The 11,552-nt window shown below is 38.8% G+C and overlaps 1 protein-coding gene across 1 annotated transcript in view; it reads left to right on the top strand.

Moving 5' to 3' along the window:
- The first annotated feature begins 1,490 nt into the window (after nt 1-1,490).
- The window catches only part of LOC139948523 (pre-B-cell leukemia transcription factor 1-like), a 178,669-nt gene continuing 168,607 nt past the window's right edge, over nt 1,491-11,552 (top strand). The window contains exon 1 of the mRNA XM_071946699.1: nt 1,491-1,511. The gene's annotated coding sequence lies outside the window, so the exon portion shown is untranslated. The remainder of the gene's footprint in view (nt 1,512-11,552) is intronic.

Raw genomic sequence — 11,552 nt, 5'->3', positions numbered from 1 at the left:
AAGAGGCATTACACAAGAAGCCGAAGCTTGATAGAATTGGAAGAACACTAAACTAAAGTAAGACAAAAATCTCTGAGATAAACAAATTAATTGGCTGTTGAAATCACACATGTGTTGATCCTAACAGAACTATGAACATACAATGCTTATATAGCACACAAAGGGTAACAAGAATAACTCAAATATTGTTTTTACCTAAATGATGAAATTGTTGATGATATTTTCTAGGTAAAATTGTTCAAGTCATATATGACAACTGGAGTTAGACCAATTACATTTTAGATCAAATTAATGTTGAATAAATTAAACTAAAAAAAATTATCTTGACTACTTTCTTTACATTAAGTAGGATTTGAAACTTTGCATGGTGGAAATACGATAATTGTTTGAAAAAAAGTTCTCAACATAAGTATTGCAAAAATGTACTCGAAAATTTCAGATAAATGTACAGTAGCAACTGCTTGACAAGAAAAACACTATCAATAACAGAAAATATACTCTGTTATGGTAAGAAAGGCTACAACACAAGAAGGCAAAACTGTGTATGCACAGGTTTTCGTTTAATAATATTAACAATAACTGTATTTATAACGAGCCTTTTGCCAAAGGATACAAAGCGCCAGGTGTTATTACTAAGGAGTGGGACAGGTTTGAGATATAAGACCTAACCCTTAGCACCATGCAATGGTTTACAAGGTGCTATGGTGCTATATGCTGCCAATGTTGACTGTTCTCATGTTTATTTCTGCTTTTGTTTTTTGCATATATTTTTGTAGATTTGTATAATCTCTTTCTTTTATTTGCTGTTGCCCTGGTTTTACTATAGTCTTCAAGGATACCCCAGCACCATAGCGCTTAGAAACGGTGTATTACGCGTCTATATTATTATAACTACTATCTTTATATTGACCAGTGAATTTTCTTTGCTACTTTTTTTCTAGCCATTGTTTTTTAACAATGTCATCAACCTGAGTAACTAAAGAAAGATCGTCAACATATAAATTAGACTCAACATGAGTATTGATTCCAAAATGTTCATGCAAATTCCAGATAAATGTAAACAAGTAACTGCTAGACAAAATAGTCATTATAAATATAGCAACAATTTTACTCTGTTATGGTAAGAAATGCTACAAAACTAGAAAGCAAAATTGTGTATGTACATATCTCTATACTGATTAATGAATTTTCCCCACTACTTTTTTTCTTCTAGTCATTGTTTTTAAACAATGTCATCAACCTAAGTATTCAGAACTACAGAAAGATCGTCAACATATAAATTAGTCTAACATCTAGACTAGACCAATCAAATGGTAATTCAAACTCAAAGCCACATCTGTCATAGAATTATTTGAAGTATCAAACAGCAATTCAAAAAGATAAATTGGCGTTTTCTATTTCACAGGCCTCGTTGATATTTTCATCCCCATGAAGGTCAACTCAACGTGTCGTTTACATCACACGCTTATGGTCATCAACGTCTCTTCATCAAAGTCAGAGAATGGACCCAGGTAAGAAACCAAAATTGTCAGATTTGAAGTACTCGAGGGAAATATTATTGTCCCCTCGGATTTATCTCACACAATTCATCTCCCTAAAGGTTATGCCCAATCCCTCCCTCGGGAAGAAACAAACCCCCTATCCTCTTTTTAGCTCTTTAAAAACATTTGTCATCAGAATGGATCCGTTTCTTAATTTGAAAATTGCACGATAATATCCCCAATCCGTCCTTGGTAATCCGGTGCTTTTCTTCGCCAATTTCGGCTGCTGTGAGCCGAGAGATGTGATTTACTTCCTCACAACCCTGACCGGATCCGTCGAGCTGTTTGTCGTGGGCTGTCAGGAGCAATTTTGCGGCCTGGTTACCGACTGTGACAGGGGAGGGCTGCCTGCCCAGTGGATTAACAGGTCTGGGATGTGAACAGGGTTTTGTGATGAGTTCTATCAACGTAAGGCTTGAGTTATTGTGTGCCGCCTTTGCCGTCGTTGTCATGTCGTCTACTCGGGCCTCGCTCAAATTTTGCCTTGCTGGATGATGTTCCAGACAAACTAATTGGCTTTGTGAACAGGCAAAGAAATTATTTTCATTTTTAGTCTGCTTGGGTTGATCCTTTTCAGACAGTCTGTTTTTAAATAAAAGGCACTGCGGAAATACTATAAGGGATGTTCAGTGTTTGCGGAGACTGGTTTTATCAAACAGAATGTTGCATTTTGCTTAAATGTAAGTTTAATGTTTTGCAAGTTCTAAGTAATTGTTTCAATGGTTTTAATGTGTTTGCAGCTTGTGTTTGTCAAATAATTTTGATGTGTTCACTATGTCTCAATTCTCCTTGTGTGTGAAAAATGTTAACTTGCTTTTGAGGATTAGAACAGCTTTTACTGTCCAGACATTTTTCAAAAAAATTTGTTTGTACTGTATTTATGGTTTATGTATACAATAGTCTATGGAACCAATCCATGGTACCATACACTTTTCAATTCAATTCAATTATACGTTTATTTCATACTCTTGTTGGAGAAAAAGAACACTCATTGGTGTTTTATTACAACAGAACAAAGACAATAATTTAAAGATTTTTTTTTTTAAATGAATGATTGAGCTCAAGCTTCCTTAAAATTGGGAACTTTAATCATCGACACTTCCATACTTTTAAGACATTTTAATTTAACTTGTTTTATCAGCGGGGTAGATTTAGGGAGGTACCGTTGGATTTTAGGCTAAGCTTCAGGGCCGACGTTTAGATGAAAGAAAGAAGAAAAAAACTCTTTATGTCAGTAGTAGCAAAATCCCTGATTCCTTGTTGAAACACACATGACTTAGCCGTCCAAATACAGAGTTTCCTTCGTAATATTAGTATCACCGAAGACAAGCTTGTCATGCCGAGCCTAAAGCTAAACAGGGGGAACGCTAAACACTAAACATGCTGGAGGACTACTAGTGGGGTGTGATAGCGGGCTTAAATGAGTTAAGAAAACAACGTCATTTATTGGTTCTGTCATCACACCGATCATACGCTAACACCTTTCAGGAGTTTCTATTCCTACCGATGGTTTCCTTCCCGTTGAAAACTCCTCCAAGGTGTCTTGAGCCGTGCTTGAGAGATTGTTTTCCCCGTTTTGTTGTCGATTTAGCAAACTGCTGTTAGATGATGAAAGCTCCAATTTTCTAAAGATGCTAAGCAGTGACAAAATACGGTTTGCGGGAGAAAATCTTTGCAGGGATCTGTGTTTTAGCGGGAGACTTTTGGGGAAGCTAGCCAGACTTACTGGTTAGAGACTAAACTTCCTTTCTCATAAATATACGCGCATGCACAGAACTACAGAAACTATAGATTTACTAAGAAAGCCATACTGCTACCTGATGTTCCAAAGTCATCATTTCATGGCTGGGCTTACCATAAATGAAAACGTTTGTACTTGATGGACTAGTTTCTGCTTAGCAGGATTGGTTTATTATAGGGCTCATAAAAATAGCTCAATTGCCCCAAGCCACAGTGTGGCATACTGGTCTATTGAACAGTTATTATGGATAAATTTGTGGTCAACCACATTTTGGGTATGAAGAGTTAATGCTGGATATAACTTTAAAACAGTTGGCTGATCAATTCCAACAGTAAAACCATGCAAGACATTTTCTTCCTCCATGGTGCAGCTGCAAAAAAAAAAAAAAAAAAATACAACTTCACCATAAGGCCTGACAACACCTTCTCCAAAATACTATTGATGTCATTATTGCTTGTCCTAGTGAACAAATGTGTTATATTATTGTAACTGTGTCTTATGTCACATGTATTTTATGTTCGTAAGGGATTTACATGGCAAGCAGTGCCATGAATTAGGAAAAGTATTTATAATGATATTAGGTCCTAAACCAATCTTGTACCATTAACAATATTCCACATCTGTTCAAACCAGATCTTTCTCATAAAAAAGTTCCCAGAGTCTAGCCATGTCCCAGGTCCCCTGTCCCACTGGTAGCCCATGGTGGCATGTTGCTTGACCTTGCTGAGGTTCTCCCTTTAAGGTCACGTCGAGGTCACTGCAGTCCCTTTTCTCTGTTTTCACTGCAAAAGATGACCCATGGGAGTGATTAGCTAGACCCACAAGTGAAAATCAACAGCAGTAGAAGTAATCATGGAGTTTTTATGTTTGGGATAGTGTAGACCGTGGGTAATAGATCACTGATGTAATTGCTGCATTGTTTGCTCAGTGATTTGAATATTTCCACCATGTTTTGAAGGGCTGGTCCACTGGGTATATATCCTGTCATTCAGATAAGGATTCGACTGTATTTCAACTTTAGAAGATTTTGGTAAAACCAGGAACTGTCATCATCTTAATGGAACAAGCTATACCCAAATATTGTTGACTGAATTGGTCTATCATGGAAGTTGCAAGAGAATAATGAAAGACAAAAAGATTGTGCGCCTTCAGTCGCTATAGGCTTCAGGCCTGAAATCTTTTGATATTTGAGTCAGAAATTAGTACCACTTTCTCAGCAACTATGTTTCTTCAGAGGGAGCTGTTTCTCACAATGTTTTACACTATTTACAGCTCTCCATTTCTTGTTTAATACCAAGTAAGTTTTGATGCTAACAATTATTTTGAGTATATAACCAGTGACTTTGTTCACCACAAATATAACCAGTGACTTTGCCAGTGACTTTGAACACCACACTTGCGTTTTCACATAATGCTTCAAAGAGATTGCCTCTGAGAGAGAGAGAGAGAGAGAGAGAGAGAGAGAGAGAGAGAGAGAGAGAGAGAGAGAGAGAGAGAGAGAGAGAGAGAGAGAGAGAGACTAAACTACCTTAACGGGAGTGGACACTATTGGTAATTACTCATAATAATTATAAGCATAAAACCTTTCTTGGTGACGAGTAATGGGGAGAGGTTGATGGTATAAAACATTGTGAAAAACGGCTCCCTCTGAAGTGCCATAGCTTTCGAGAAAGAAGTAATTTTCCACGAATTTGAATTTGGACCTCAGATTTAGAACTTGATGTCTCGAAATCAACCATCTAAACGCACACAACTTTGTGTGACAAGGGTGCTTTTTCTTTCATGATTATCTCGCAAGTTCGATGACCGATTCAGCTAAAATTTTCACAGGTTTGTTGTTTTATGTTTATGTTGAGATACACCAACTGTGAAGGATAGTCTTTGACAATTACCAATAGTGTCCACTGCCTTTAAGGTAATCTCTATTCAAATCATGAACAGTTATGAGTCTTGTTATGAGTTATGAGTCAGGAATTACATAATTCAGTACCTAGTAAACTCTATTTATCAACTGTCAGCTATTGCCGCAAATATCAGATCCTAAAACACATCCAGATCCCTCGTTAAAAACTCCAACTGCTGTACCTTGTTTTTAAGGTATCCTCGTAGAAATTTATGACCCACACTCAACCTTTATTTACAGTCTCCTTGAAGAATTTGTCCTATATTTTCTTGTTGTTGAATGAGTGTATCAGAAAAATACTTCTAATTCATGAATTCCCTTGTGGTGCGGTGTGGTCACTTTGGTCAGCTGCAGTAGTAGGATACAGACAATTGATTTATGCAGTGTTTTTACCGGCTGTGTTGTGGAGAGCAAACTGATTTGGCCAGGGTGTTGACACCACCGTTCAGTACCGATTTGGGGTTGGATGGCGATACTGCTCCGAGAATTACTAGAGACAGGAGTTGGCGGGTTTCATATAGGTCAATGTGTTAGTGGGTTGCTGATGAGGGGAAAGAAAGAAGTGATTCATATTTGATGACGATTGTTTCTAAACTATTTTTGGCGGTGTTGTAGCTAGACCAACTGTAGTGGCGGATTCTAAATCAAATTTAGTCCACTAAGGGCGAGCAGTTCGACAACATAATTCATGTTTAGATATGAGCCTATCATTGCTGAAGTGCAATCTGGGGGAAGTCTGTGCTGGGCAACACGTAACATTGTATTTTGCTCAGTGCTGGGGGAATTTTTGTAGTCCTGCCCAGCACTGCCTACCGTGGCTAAAACACTGATTTTGGATCGTAGTGGCGTTCTGACTGTGTCAGAGGTGGATCTATCTTGGGAAAGCAAAGACATGTTGGTGCCTTGCTCTATGGGTTTGTGGTAGGGCTTGTGGTGTTAGGGGGAGGGTAGGAAAGGGGTAGTGGGTTAGGCATCTTAGAGAGAGGGAAGAGTATCTGTGGTGTGAGTCCCTTCAGTGGTTAGATTTGCAATCACAAGGTTGTACTGTAGGTTTGAATCCCCAAAGCTAACTGCTGACTTCACAATGACTACAACAAGTATTGTCTGATTGTATGATTTGTGTTTGGCACCCTTTCTTCACGAAGCGTTTGTTGTGGTTTTTGTTTTGGGTGGTCTCACAGTGGTCCCACAGCTGCACAATGAACAGTTGTTACAAATATCATCATCAAGAAAAAAATTACTGCATAAAAGGGGACCATATGGTAAATCGGCTTGTATAACCTGGACCATCCCACCCAAACAGGGTCAGTGCTTAGGTCATATTTTATTTGAGTTTCTATCAATAACCTTGAGGTTTAATCTGAAACTTCTATTTTGTGGAACTATGGATTGTGGTTGGAGGAATAGAGAAACATGATCTAGGGCTCAATTTCATAGAGCTGCTTTTAGCATTATAAGGTGCTAAGCACAACAAAATTATGCTTACCAGATTAAGGTTACCAGCTAAATTACCATTATACATGTACACAATGGAATTGGTATCCTGCTTAGTTGTGCTTAGCAGAAAAATGGTGAGCAATATTTTCTGCCTTGGCAGCTCTATGAAATGTGTTAAAAAATCTGCAATTATTGGCAAGTTCATATTGGGCCTAGTGATCTAATGCAGTCCAGAAATGTTCATTTTAGATAACTTTACTTGTACATTCTTCAGACTTTATGGACAAAGGAGAACTTGTTACAGGACTTATCTCTTGGTTTGTTTTAGTCTTTTCCAACATGCTAAACAAAACTTAGTTTGCTATCAAAGGAGTCTGTAGTACTGTCTAAAATGGCAATTCCGCCAGCTGGCACTTTGTAGGTTCCATAGATAAACTGGTATTCATGAGATGCAAATGAGAAGCACGTTATTCATGAGATGCAGACAAACTTCCTTGAATTCTGATTGGTGGAAACGACTAGATAGATGTTGTGGAAACAAACTTATGTTGATTGCTAGGCCTACTTTATAAAAGAACAATGACTTTATTCTGGTAAGCATATTAGTGCTGCGCTTAGCAAGCAGCTCTATGAAATTGAGCCATGTGGCTAATTTCATCAGCTTTAGCAGAAAATATTGGTCAACATTCTCTGCTGAGCAGAATGTAGCAGGATACCAGTTGACCACACATTGTATGTGACATGGTAGTTATGCTGGTAACCTTATTCTGGCAAGCATAATTTTGTTGTGCTCAGCTGTGTTTAAGCAGCTCTATGAAGTTGGACCCTCGTAGATGCTGAATGCTCCCAAGGGTTGTCCTAGATGCCAGCTTCATTTAAGACTTCAAAGTGTAAAAAGTACACCACTAATTTACATTAAATCCTGGCACTTTTAAAATATTACACTCGACAAAAGGATCCATGATTAATAGTTCAAAGTGGTTTTAAAAGCAGGCAAAACCAACAACCTTATAGATTGGTTGGATAGCGATTAAGGTAAACTGCCTCTTGTGTGAATTCATGTTGTGCCTGACGCCAACTTGATGAAAGATTATAGAGGCCACAAACAGCTGTAAAAGCCTGTCATAAATCCAGTCCAATTACTCCAATACACCATAATCAGAAGCATATTGATTGCACACGATCCACAAGACACCGAAGCGTGATTTGCGATTGGCTCATAATGTGCATCCAACTTTGGAAACCCTGCTGCCGTTAACCCTAAGCGTTGCATTAACTCATAACATCGTTAAAACATAACAAGACAATTTGCAACTTCCAAGACAAAAGTCCACAAAAGGAATTCTAGCACTAGCAGTGAGGTTTTTCTGAGAGGGCAAAGCGATTTCATTTTGCAAAGGGCTCTTACAATGGAAACCTGGAATATGGGAAACTTTAAAGGGGCACCAAGGCCAGGTCCGGGGCAATGAGGCCTCCTTGTGGTCTTCACAATAGAAATTATAAATCCGCTGAGGTTACGCGAAGGAAATGCATGTATTCGAGTTCATTCTTGTGCTATCAATGTGGTCCTGCAGTATGCCACTGTAGTTGGTTGCCCCTAAGTTGCCAGAGCAAAAGTTGCCTTGTGTATTAGGCCCGGCTTTCTTTGGGCTCCCTCTGCCATTTTAAAAAGTGGCTTTATCTCTTCATCTTCGGCTACAGCTGTCTCCTTTGCCTGCAATGCCTGCAACATGTTGACAGATGCACTCCCTTAGCCATAGCCAAAGACATAACTGGTTTGATACAGTCAGCGCTGGAGCAACTAATATAAGAAGTCCATTGGTATTGACAGCTGCACTCCATTAGCCATAACGGTAGCTGTAAACTTAGCCACTGTTGAAACAGCCAGAGCCGGAGCTACTAAAAAAAAGTCCATTGGTATTGACAGCTGCTATGTATACACACCTAAGAGGAGCAAGTCTGGTTCATCCCACTGCCTGATGTACTACTCCAATACCCTCCGAAGTCTTGCTCAGTACACCCCAATGATGATGTGATGCATCCCCACAGCAGCCGACTTACAACTGAAAGATGACTTCATAATGTCAGAGAGTTTATGCAAGACCACCTGGTTGTGTTCTTGTCCATCGATGAAAGACCATTTTGTCACTTTTCAGGAAAGGGATCTGTGGTTTAATAAATATTCCCCCTTGGAGAGTAAATCAAAAGTGATTTGGGAGAGGGTTTTATACTTCCACTTTGATAACGTCTGCGCTGATGTTGGAAACGAACAACCCCTTTTTTGAGCCTGCAATTTTAAAAATTGCATTTGATTAAAAACAGTGATAGTGTTATGAACCTTGATGAAATGTGAAGTATTTAGGTGGCTGCAAATATAATCTAAATAGATTTTGATTGTCACACAATGTGAATGAACAAAACAAATTCATTCACATTGTATGACAAAAGGGAAAATTAACTTCTCAAATGCCCTGAGATTATTTTCGTTCATACAAGGTTTGTGTTTGAGGTTGTTTAGAACCTACAAGAGGATTGTGAAATGTATTTCAATGCTGTCATTCAATGCAATACATATCATGCAATAAGTAGTCATGAGGAGCCCTGTCATTACAATACAATAATACTCATTCTTATGTCAAAACTTATAACGTCATTTATGAGGTACGATATAAGACCACAATGATTCGATAATAAGCAGCAAATTAATGACCACATTTAGGTATAAGTTTCTACAAGATGCCTTTGTTCCCTAAGCCTATGGACAGACAAACATTAAGTACAACCATGGTATGCCCCAATTGCTCTGTCCTGGCATTTTGCCACAACCCCTTTCAAAGAAAACAAGGTCAAAATACATACAAGATCAACTTATATCTTAATTACCCCTTCTGGTACTGACAAACAAGCCACAATCAAGAGTCGATGAAATTTACTGTCTATTTATTATTATTTATACAAACCATGAACCCTCGTCGTAGTGTGCATGAGATCTGTAAATTGAACTTGAAACTGTTCCAAACTCAAAACAGAAAATATGTAAGATATTTCTGCTGGATTAACATCCCGTGAGCCAGATTTTTTTCTCTCTATTTTTTTTCGGGGGTTTTCTGGAACCTGCGCCTTAATGACTCCCTACATACCTGAAGTCTTCGCTAATATAAACCAAGCGGCCACGGAAGAATGTTTATGAGGTGCCAATTGGTTACAAGATCCCTGGTCGTATACAACGTCCCCATGAATAACGAGGCATAGGTCAAGGGGTCACCAATGCCACATCGTTTGCGTCTGTCAGCGCTGCGATGGTCCAGTGCGAAGGCTTGTTGACGTTAAGAATGAAATATGCAAACGGGGATTTGTCGGTCATACTTCATTGTCATTGCGGGGCTGGAATTGAACATTTTTTTGCGATAATAAACTTTGTGAGGGTTTTCTTTGCTTGAACCTGGGGATTCCTTCGGCCACATGGCATGCAGCTGGAAAAATTGTCATACTTTTGTAGTGCTAGGTAGTAGGCATGGTAGGGGGGCACTTTCCTTACTAGTCTGTATCTCTACTTGGACTGTATTATAACCGGGAGGTTGGTGTGCTGTGTGTGTATATTTACAGAGACTCTGTCCATTCTCTATGTTGGGTGTAATACTTTCATATCCGTCACCTTCTTCCTTCTTTACCTCTGGTCTTCATTTTATTCATCTCTCTTCCTGTCCAATTGCATAGAGCTGCTAAGCACAAAAATTTGCTTACCATGAAATTGTTGCCTTGATAAAAACAGAATTACCAAACAAGTTTCCACGTGATTTTCAGGATAAGCAAACAATAGCTGCACACAGGTAATAAGCGATATGCAAGAAATGGAAATTTGGTTGGTAATCCTGTTTTTTTTTTCGAGGGAGAAATTTCATGCTAAGCAAATTTTTGTGCATAGCAGCTCTATAAAATTAGGCTCTGAACTGTTCCCTCTGCTCCTCTTCCCACTCCATACAATCCTCTACCTCTAGTTGCCAAAGATTCCCATTGTCAGGTTATGATCACAGGCACAGCCATCATCACGTCCTAATCAAAAAATAAACTAATCAGTAATCTCATTACATCTTCTAAAACTGTTCTTCATTCTCGTAGACCTCCCTCCTCCCTCCTCCTGCCTCTGCCCACCCCTAACAGAAAATGTTTTGATAATGAAAAAGTTATCAAATACCCTAAAGTCTCTTGTATCTATGCTATTCCTGTAGTTCCTTGCAGCCAGCCCAAGCAGAATTTGCTTCAGCTTGCTTCAGCCCAAAAAGAATCGCACACAAGGGCTCAATTTCAGAGAGCTGCTTAAGCACAAAAAGTAGCTAAGCACAATAAAACTATTCTTACCAGAATAAGGTTACCAGCCAAATTATCATGTCACATGTACAATTTGTAACTGGTATCCTGCCAATTTCTGCTTAGCAGACTAAACAAATTTTTGCTTACGTGACACAATGAAATTGGGGCCTGATTCTCCTTGTTTATATACACAAGAAACTAGCCATGGAAAACTGGGTGCCCAGACGCCCAACCCAAGTTGTTTTTCCATAGGCTCTAGTCTGCAGAGTACACAAATTAACCCCAAAGGAGGATGAGGTTCTACAGGGTCACCAAGAACCCTGCTAAGTGCCATTAATCTCTGTCGGATCTTTGTCATTTTCTTCTTCTTCGATTCTCACCTTTTTTTTCTTACATTTTTCGCTCAATGTATAGTCTACCAGACTATAATGTTGCCAAGATACCCCGGGGCATGAAGGCTCAGTAACATTTTATTGTCTGTAAGGCGTCCAGAAATTGAATATCAATGTGATTGGATTGCAAGTTGGATGATGCCAAAATCTTAAGTCTGTGGTTGGTTTTTATGACTGGCCAAGCTTTCTTGCCAAGGGGAGATGGAACAGAAATGGATTTATAATGT

The sequence above is a fragment of the Asterias amurensis genome, chromosome 15 (assembly GCF_032118995.1).
Source record: "Asterias amurensis chromosome 15, ASM3211899v1".
Taxonomy (NCBI): Eukaryota; Metazoa; Echinodermata; class Asteroidea; order Forcipulatida; family Asteriidae; genus Asterias; species Asterias amurensis.
The sequence above is the reverse complement of the archived record's forward strand: the minus strand, read 5'-3'. Positions and strand labels throughout refer to the sequence as shown.